Raw genomic sequence first — 9329 nt, forward strand, 5'->3', positions numbered from 1 at the left:
TTATTTATTTATTTATTTTAACTAACTTATAATTTTATTACTATTGTTATGTTATCGTTAGTTTTTTAAGATATTGTTAAGACTTGTTATGTCATTGTTGATTATTTAAAATTTGATGTTGAGACTTGTTATATGTATTTAATTTTTTTATTTAAAAAATCGCAAATCAAACCGATCTAAACCGCACCGCACATAAATTAAGCGTTCGGATCGGATGACTTTTTCCCTTAAAACTGAACCAAACTGCACCGCGAACACCCCTACTAGTCTCCACAGAAAACTTGCTGTGTGAGAAAAACGAGACAAAAAAAGATATAAAATGTGTGTGGAGAAGGCCAAGGGTTACACATCCTTTTATAGCGGCTGGTAATTTGTCTTCTTATATTTCGTTTACACTGTAAAGGAGATATACGCATGTCAGGCTAACGTGGCTTATCTCGTTTACAGTATAAACGAGATATGTGCAAAGTTATCTCGTTTACAGTACAAACGAGATAAGTAAGGAGAGCGGATTTCGGTAATTTTTTTTAAATTATTTAAATCAGTATTTATTATTCTATTATTTTCATTACTAACGGAATAACATCACAACACATATTTTGTAGTCCTAATTGACTATTCACATCATTAGGTTGTAAAATTAAATCTAATTAATTAGATTTTGATTTGATCTAATTTCGTAAATTTATTATGTTAATAGTAAATTCAGACTCTTAAGTGTGCGTTGTAGTATCAATTAACTTATTATATTTGTAAATTTTGATAAAAAAAAAGTAATAGAAGAACTAACATAATTAATTTAAAATTTTTGAAAGATCAATTTAACTTAAAAAGAATTTTAAGAATTAATTTAGAGAACTATTAATTTTTTTAGAGGCGAATTTTTCCTTAAAAATTGGGCCAAATTGGTTGTTCCAACTGGTTCAATCGAGAATTAGAATCAAATATGGTTCAATCGTTTAAAAAAATAAAAACCGAATTAGCATAATATCTAAAAATCGTCTATCAACAGAAGAATTAGATTAAATTAGAACCTGAAAAATTTTTGGATCAGAAAAAAATGAAAAGGACTGAAATGACTTTTTGAGTCTTAAGAAAAAACAAAGAGAGAGAAAACCAACCGTCCCTTCACCGGTGCCTCCTTCATGGTTTGCCTTTTCTAAAATATTTGAGTAAAGGACACATAGGTCCCTGACCTTTTTTTTTGTGGACATTTTCGTCCTCAAGGAAGGAAAAATATATTGAAGTCCCTCACCCACAAAAAACGTGGACATTTCAACCCTTCCGTTGAATTCAGGCATTTGGACTGGACGGAAAAGTCTGACTTGACAGAGGTGTTGCTGAACTGGCCGTTACAGAGCCTACGTGGCAGGGAACTTTTCGAAACAGGACATATAAGTCCTTGGAGACAAAAACGACGCCGTTTTGTTACCTCCCCTCCAAACACAGTTGAATCCCCGTATACAATACCCAGAAGACCTATACTTGAGTGAGAGAATTACTGAAAATCCTAAGCCAAAGACGATCAAACTCCTTCGTCTCTGTTTCTTCCTCCAAAAAATACAACATGTAGAAGAGCAATAGGTGCCGGTTGAAGTTGGTGCCAGAAGCTGAGAAGAAGCTTGCTCTGAGGTCGTGGTTGCTGTCTTCGTCAGAAGGTAAGATTGTGATGCTTAGGTAGGAAGGCAATGTGTGTGCATGTTTACAGTGTAATATATAATATGAAAAAGGGGTGTAAAGTGTCCTTTGTAGGATTAGGGGGAGGGATTGTGTTAGGGCAATGTGGTTTCAGAGGTTGTTAAGGATGCTGCCCAGGAAAGAGATACTGCAGGGGAGATGGATGAAACTGCATAGAAACTGAATGCATCCTCTTCATCTGATGACGGGTACGAGAGCACGAAGGACGTGTTGTACAAACCTCCACCGGCTGGAATTGAGAGTGATAGTACTGAAAAGTGACAGCAATGGTGGGGCTACTGCTGGGAAGAGGAAAAGATGTGTCAAGAGTAAAAAAGGTAGTTACTCTGAAGAAGAAGGTAGTTACTCCAAGAAAGAAGGTAGTTACTCCGAAGAAGTAAGGGAAGAGGAAGAGACAATTTGGCACAAGGGTTAAGGAAAGAGGGGAAGGCAGTGGGAATGGGAATGATGCACGTGGTGAAGCTGGGGATCAGGTGCCTGATGTCCAACCTGATTATGCAGTGGGGGGTGGGTTTTATGTTAGTGAGCTCCCAACGGAGGTGGAGGAAATCATGTTTGAGTATGAGTCTGAAGACTTGCATACTCCCATATCATCTGATGATAAAGGTAGAGGTAATAAATTTCCAGAGTTTGATGATGATTATGCTCATGGTGAGGGCAGGTTTGAGTTAAGAACTAGGTTTGCCACTGTGGACAGGTTCAAGGAGGTAGTTAAAGATTCGTTCATTGCTGAAGGGCGGGAATTGAAGTGGATAAAAAATGACAAAGAGAGAGTGAGAGTGAGGTGTGGGGATCAGGAGTGTCCTTACTTGGTTCACTTGTCATACAACAAAAGTTTGCAGTGTTATCAAGTGAAGACCTACCATCCAGAACACACTTGTGCAAGGGATTTGGGCAGTAACGCTGCTGATCAGCACTGGCTAAGTAAGAAAATTGAGAAGCTGATGTCAACCCAACTACACATGAATACGAAGGAGGTGACTGATTTCCTTAAAGAGGAATTTTTTCTCTGTCCCCATCCTAAGATGATTTATAGATCAGTGAAGGAGGTTAGGGACAAGATCATGGGAAATGAAAGAGAACAATACAAGAGAACGAGGGATTATTGTGAGGAAATACTGAGGAGCAATCCAGGCTCATCAGCCAGGCTTGAGCTCATGCCAACTCCAGAGGCTCCCCCTGTTTTTGATAAACTGTACATTTGCCTAGATGCCTGTAAACAAGATTTCAAAGATGGATGTCGTCCTTTGTTTCATTTGGATGGTTGCTTTCTGAAAACATATTATGGTTGTTGGCTTCTAGCAGCAGTTGCTCAGGATGCAAACAACCAGTTTTATGTTGTTGCATATGGGGTTGTCAAGGCTGAGACCAAGGATGTCTGGAAGTGGTTCCTGACCAATCTGCAAGGGGACATAGGAGACGATGCAAACCATGGCTGGACCTTCATATCAGACCAACAGAAGGTGAAAGTAGTTTATGGTTATTTTCAATGCTCTGTATTTGGTTAAGATGATTTCTATCTGTTTGGTGATCTTCATTGCTATCTATTTGGTTAATTTCATTATTGTCTGTTTGATTAATTTTAATGCAGGGTCTGCTGCCTGCGCTGAAAGAGGTCATGCCACATGCTAAGCTCCGCAATTGCGTCATGCATATATGGAAAAACTTCATAAACCGCTACAAGGACTTGTACATTAGACAGGTTGTGTGGGAGTGTGCTAGATGCACGACTGTTGTTGAATTCAAGGAATGCATGGAGAAGTTGAAGACAATTAACCGGGTGCTTGGGAGTACCTCAGTAAATTTGAACCAGTAACATGGGTTAAGGCTTACTTCTCTCATGGACCAAAAGTGGATAACCTCACAAACAATATGTGCGAGGTTTTTAATGTTAAAATAGTAAACTATCGCTGCAAGCCTATCCTAACCATGTGGGAAGAGATCAGGTGTTACCTAATGAGGAGGATGGTGAATCATAAACGGGTATTGGACAATCACTCAGGGAAGCTAGCACCAGTTCAGGAAAAGAGGCTGGAGAAGTTATTAAATCTTAGCACCAAGTGAACGGCTGAATGGGTTGGTGACAATGAACGAAAGAGATTTGAGGTTTCTCGCAAAGCAACCACAGATGGAAATTGACTGGTAACTATTGTTCTCACTTGAGTCAGTTTTTGGTTATTTTGAAATGAATCTGCTTTACTGTTTTTTTGGGTCCATTACTCACCTTTGCTGCATCACCTCAGGCATGTCCTGTTTACATGCACTAGCTGCCATTAGGAAGAGACATGACACACCTCATGACTATGTTCACCCTTGGCTGTGCATGGAATCCATCAGGAGGACATATGCACACTGCATTAAGCCTGTTCCAAGTCTAGAATTTTGGGCAAGAACTGAGTTCTCGAAGCCAGACCCACCCATTATCAAAAGGCCAATTAGACGGCCAAAGATTCATAATAGGAAAAAAGATACTGCTGAGCCCCTCATGCAAGGGGAAAACTGAAGAGATCATTCATTGTATCCTGCAGCAAGTGTGGTGAGAAGGGCCACAACTACAAAACATGTAAGGGAGCTCCTTCCAACCCAAATTGGAAGCCGAAGACAAGGCGCTCTAAGAAGACAGCAACTAGCTCCTCCCAGTCACTGATTGGGCTTCCTCTGTCACAATCTGCTCCCCTACCAGAGGTAAGATCCCTACTGTTATCATTGTCTTTTAGGGACTATTTTGTCTTAGTACTATTATGGTTAGGGACTAATCTGTCTTAGTATACAAAATATTAGGGCTAAATATGTCTTAGTTTAACTATTCATGAGGTGCTGTTATGTCCCATTATCAAACTGTTTACATATTACATGCATATTTTCAGGATGCATCCAGCAGCCAACCAGGCAGCTCCACAAGCCTGACCCTAAACCCCACTGTTGTGGAATCACCTGCCCCAAGCAATCCACCTATGCCACCAGCTCCAACAAGGGTGACAAGATCCACACTTGTCATTTCACCTCCAAGGCCAACAACTACTCAAGCCAGGCCACCAGCCCCAACTACAGGCCGTCCATTTAAACCTTCAGGGAAAGCCAATGACATAGCTCGCCCACAACAGTCCAGGTTCAGACCAAAGCAGAAGATCTTCAGGCCGCCAGCTTCAATTGCTGCCTGCACAATCCCACCTAACACACAACAGCCAACTCCATCTACCATCCCATCTGCAGCACCGAATCAGGAAGCTCCACCCCCAAATTTGCCAACTTCATCAACAACGAAGGACTCGAATGAGTGAAGACTTCTGTCATTATGTGCTTTTGTGATAACTTTTTGGATATGTAATGGTTCATAACAAGTAGTAGATACAATTTGCCTTTTTGTTACATGCTTTTTGAACACCCGTTGTGGGTCAGATGAACATGGATGTTAATTATGACAATTTTTTTTGTCAGTAATGTAATGCTATGTTATCTATTACTTAACCAACTTTAATTTCGTACACACCTCGCAAAACACGTACAGGACAATGCAATCATTCATATAAATGACACTGTGAAATTTTTTTTGGTGCAACAATACAACACACTTTTTTATTCCTTTATCAATTCTTACAACTTAGAACAGCAAAACTTAACACAATGACAATAACACAAATACACCATCTTATTGGATTTTTTTTCTTCTCTAGAGCTACTATCCTCTTCTCCAAGCATGTGCTCTTCATTTCCATGTCCTGCTTCCCGTGATAATCTTCAACATCCACAAATTCTTTCTCTCCCATATACTTTGTTTCTGTCAATCCAAGTCCAGCAACGTGCTCATCAAGCCACAAAAAAAAATTTGTAATACGGTTGTCTTGCCTGCAGCAAATCAATCCACATAATTCAAAAATAAAAAAAGTAACCCTTACACATCTTCAAGCACACCTTCCATACAGTTGGTTACCATACCTTGTAAAAGGGACAGCCCAGAAACAATCTTTCCAGATTGCTTCGCGTCTTCGACATGAAAAGGATTGCGTTTTCTCCACAGAAGCACTTTGGTGAGACGCCATCTTTGCCATCCTTCCCTTAGGATGCGAGCTCGAGCCGAACTAACCTCCACTTCTTCTCCAGCTTGATGATACTCCTTCAGATGCCATGGAAGGAAGAATTTTCTTTCTTCCTCCACTCCCCACAACACCCATTTTTCCATTTCTGTGCAGACGAGGGATTAGGGCAGAGAAATTTGAAAGATTGGGGAGGTAACGAAACGGCGTCGTTTTCATCTCCGGGGACTTATATGTCCTGTTTCGAAAAACTCCCTGCCACGTGGGCTTCGTAACGGCCAAGTCAGTGCCACCTTTGCCAGGTCAGACCTTTCTGTCCAGTCCAAACGCCTGAATTCAACGGAAGGGTTGAAGTGTCCACGTTTTTCGGGGGTAAGGGACTTGAATGTATTTTCCCCTCCTTGAGGACGAAAATGTCCACGAAAAAAAGGTCAGGGACCTATTTGTCCTTTACTCAAAATATTTTCCCTTCATCTCTTTGAGAAGAATGAAAACACGGTGAATGTGTCATATGATGCAACTATTGCATACATAGTGTTTTCACTTTTCATTGATGTACTGTGTGCTCTATGTTGTTGCTAGGGGTGTGCACGGCCCGAAGACCCGGCTCGAGTTTGAAGAATTTTGGATGATGGTTTATCTGTGGCTAAGAGAAGGGGGTTGAATCTTAGCCCCTTTTTGCTGTATAACACTTGTTGCCTTTTTAAAATGTTTTAGGAGATATTTCTGCTTTTTGTCTCGTCACTAGTCAAGAGGCATTTTTTTTTGTCTCGTAACCAATGAGGAGATATTTTTCATTTTGTCTCCTACGAATAGAACTAGAAATTGAGTAGAAGAGAGAGAGAGAGAGAATCACACCCAGAAGTATCCTGGTTCAGCTGCTAAGTGCAATGCAGCCTACATCAAGTCTCCATCACAACAATGATGGAATTTCACTATAATCAAACAGATTATAGAAACCAATTCTCCCTAGGAACTACCCTTCCTATCCGGGACAAGTTCAGAATCTATCCCCAATCCTGAACTTGACTTGGTCATCTACCAAGCTTTCAACTGCTAAGTGCTAACCCAACTTGTAAGGGGATTCCCACAGAATCATAAAACACAACACAGATGTACAAAGGATCCCTAGGACATCTATAGATTTTTCTTTTAATTTTGTATACTCTGTCTTTTTCTGCTCTATGACTTTTTTCATACAAACCTTACTGTTTGTCTTTTTTCATGAGACTCAAGACTGACAAAACTAAACAGAAAAATACAACATGAAACACATTGAAGGAGAAGAATTTCTGTTAGCTTGGGTAGCTATGAGAACTCTGTGCTTTCACTCTTTTCTCCTTGCTTCAAGCCTTGGCTGTCCACCCTTATTATAGAAGAGAAAGTCTCCAAGGTTGAAACCGGTCCAACCGAGCTAATCTTCTTATTCTTCAAACGAGACCGATTTGGCCAAAGAGAGAGAAGAGAAAACTGAATGCTAAAAACCAACATGCAATTACCTCTGTGTCATCCCTTCTCACCAATGTTCATCAATCCGGGCCTTCCATCTTGACTTGCTCCCCAAGAAGGATTCTTGGCCCTTGATGAGTCCTTGATGCTTGATAGCTTCTCCTGCTCCACCTTTGCTTCCTCCTTCACGTAGCCTCTCTAGCTACCTTCTGTGATGGGTGACCACAAAGTAGAGACGAGCCATGCTTCAGGATCTTCTTCTCTGACCGAGTTGGATTTCTTCTATTTTCGGGTATGGAGAGCTTGATACTTCCTCATCACTTCTTACCATAAGTGGCAAAGATCTCAGCCACACCCTACTGTGGATCTTTCTTTAGCTAATGCCATCATCACAATGGCCTCTTCCTTGCTTCTAACTTCTTCTTCTTTCTTCTGATAGCTTGTTCTTTCTTCCATATTTTATGTGAAGTGACCATCGAACAGAGAAGAAAGAGAAGAGAGAGAATGCAGAAAAGGTTTCAAAGGAAATTAAGAAAGGAAATAAAATGCATTAAGTTTCCAAAACCCCTTTCCTTGTAACGTGTGAGAGTAATGATAGCAATCAAATCAATTTTGAAATTTTTTTCTCATGTTACCAATGCCTGTATTAAATTCATTTAATCAAAATTTGAAATCCATCAAATGATAAAAGTGGGATCCGTTGAAAGCATACAACCTTTGCTTTCTCTTTTTCTTCAATTTCGGACCAAGCTTTATTGGTCATGTAACAAAGATTATTTTTGGGCTTGTTCAACCAAATCTGGCCCAATTAACAAAATAACTCAGCCACACATTCTTAAACAATTTTGTACAAGGCTGAACTTTAGCTTCACGTTGGACTTGCTATTTTTCGGCCCAGACCACAATCTGCATGTAACAAAATTATCAATTAACAAGTGTGAATTGAAATTCAAATTAATAATTTTGTAGTTAATTATTTTAATAATGTTTGATCATCATCAAATTAATTTGGAATTTTTCAAACTCATCATGGACAATGAAGATCTGGGCCCGAAGTGATCCGGAGTTGACCCGGGAAGAAGAAATGAAATCTGGAAAGTGAGTGAAACTGGGACCGGACCATAGCTCGGGTCACCAGAACCCGGTTCGGTAATCATACACAATTAATATTCTTATGTTAATATTTTATGTTTAGAATGGATGATGGCTATTCTTATACAGAATTTAAGTATTGTAAACGTTAATATTTTGTGTTATTAGTCATTATAAGACTATAAGTTAATGTTTTATGTTTAGAATGCATAAGACTTTAGACTAATGCATAATATTGTGTTATTTGTATTGACTTAAATATTTGGTATTATTAGGCAATATTAGTATTGATTGTGGTTATGCTTTAATTTTGAAGAAGGGTTAGTTCTTGTTATATTTTTTTTAGTGAATTTTACCATGTCAAATAATAGTTAGAGTCTTGAAAATTTGGATATTTTCACATACTAGTTTACAAGAAGGTATCAAGGTAATGTAATGTTAACGGCCCGATTTTCACCCGATTTTACCCGATATAATTGTGGCCTGAAAGTGTGTAGGTTTCATCGGGTGTAGGATCGGGTCCGAGTCTAACAAATAGTCCCGGTATATATTTCGCACCGGATCTGGGTCACATCCAACCCGGTTTCACCCGACTCATGAATACCCCTAGTTGTTGCATTTCATTTCTTAGTGCTTAGTGGTTATTGGATACAAACACTTGCTTAAGGCGGTTAAGCCATAGTATCGGCATGTTGAATTTATTTTAGACATGATATTTATTCCTAGGTGTATTTTTTGTGTCTAAGTATATTTTAATAAAAAATAAAAGTAAAAAGTAATTTTTTGAACATATTTAAACATACCTAAATATCATTATGTGTCGACGTGTTTATTTTTATTCTTGATCTATATTCTTAAAATGTGTTTATAAATAGTATATATTATATTTGTTAATACAAAAATTATAATAAATGTTTTATTTAATTTAAAAAATTTGTTTGTACTTTAATATCAATAAAACATCAAGAGATTATCACAATTTATTTAAAAGAAACTTTATATTTTATATATAAAATTTAATTTTAATACAATAATAATGTAAAATATTTTATACAG

The sequence above is a fragment of the Arachis ipaensis genome, chromosome B01 (assembly GCF_000816755.2).
Source record: "Arachis ipaensis cultivar K30076 chromosome B01, Araip1.1, whole genome shotgun sequence".
Lineage (NCBI taxonomy): Eukaryota > Viridiplantae > Streptophyta > Magnoliopsida > Fabales > Fabaceae > Arachis > Arachis ipaensis.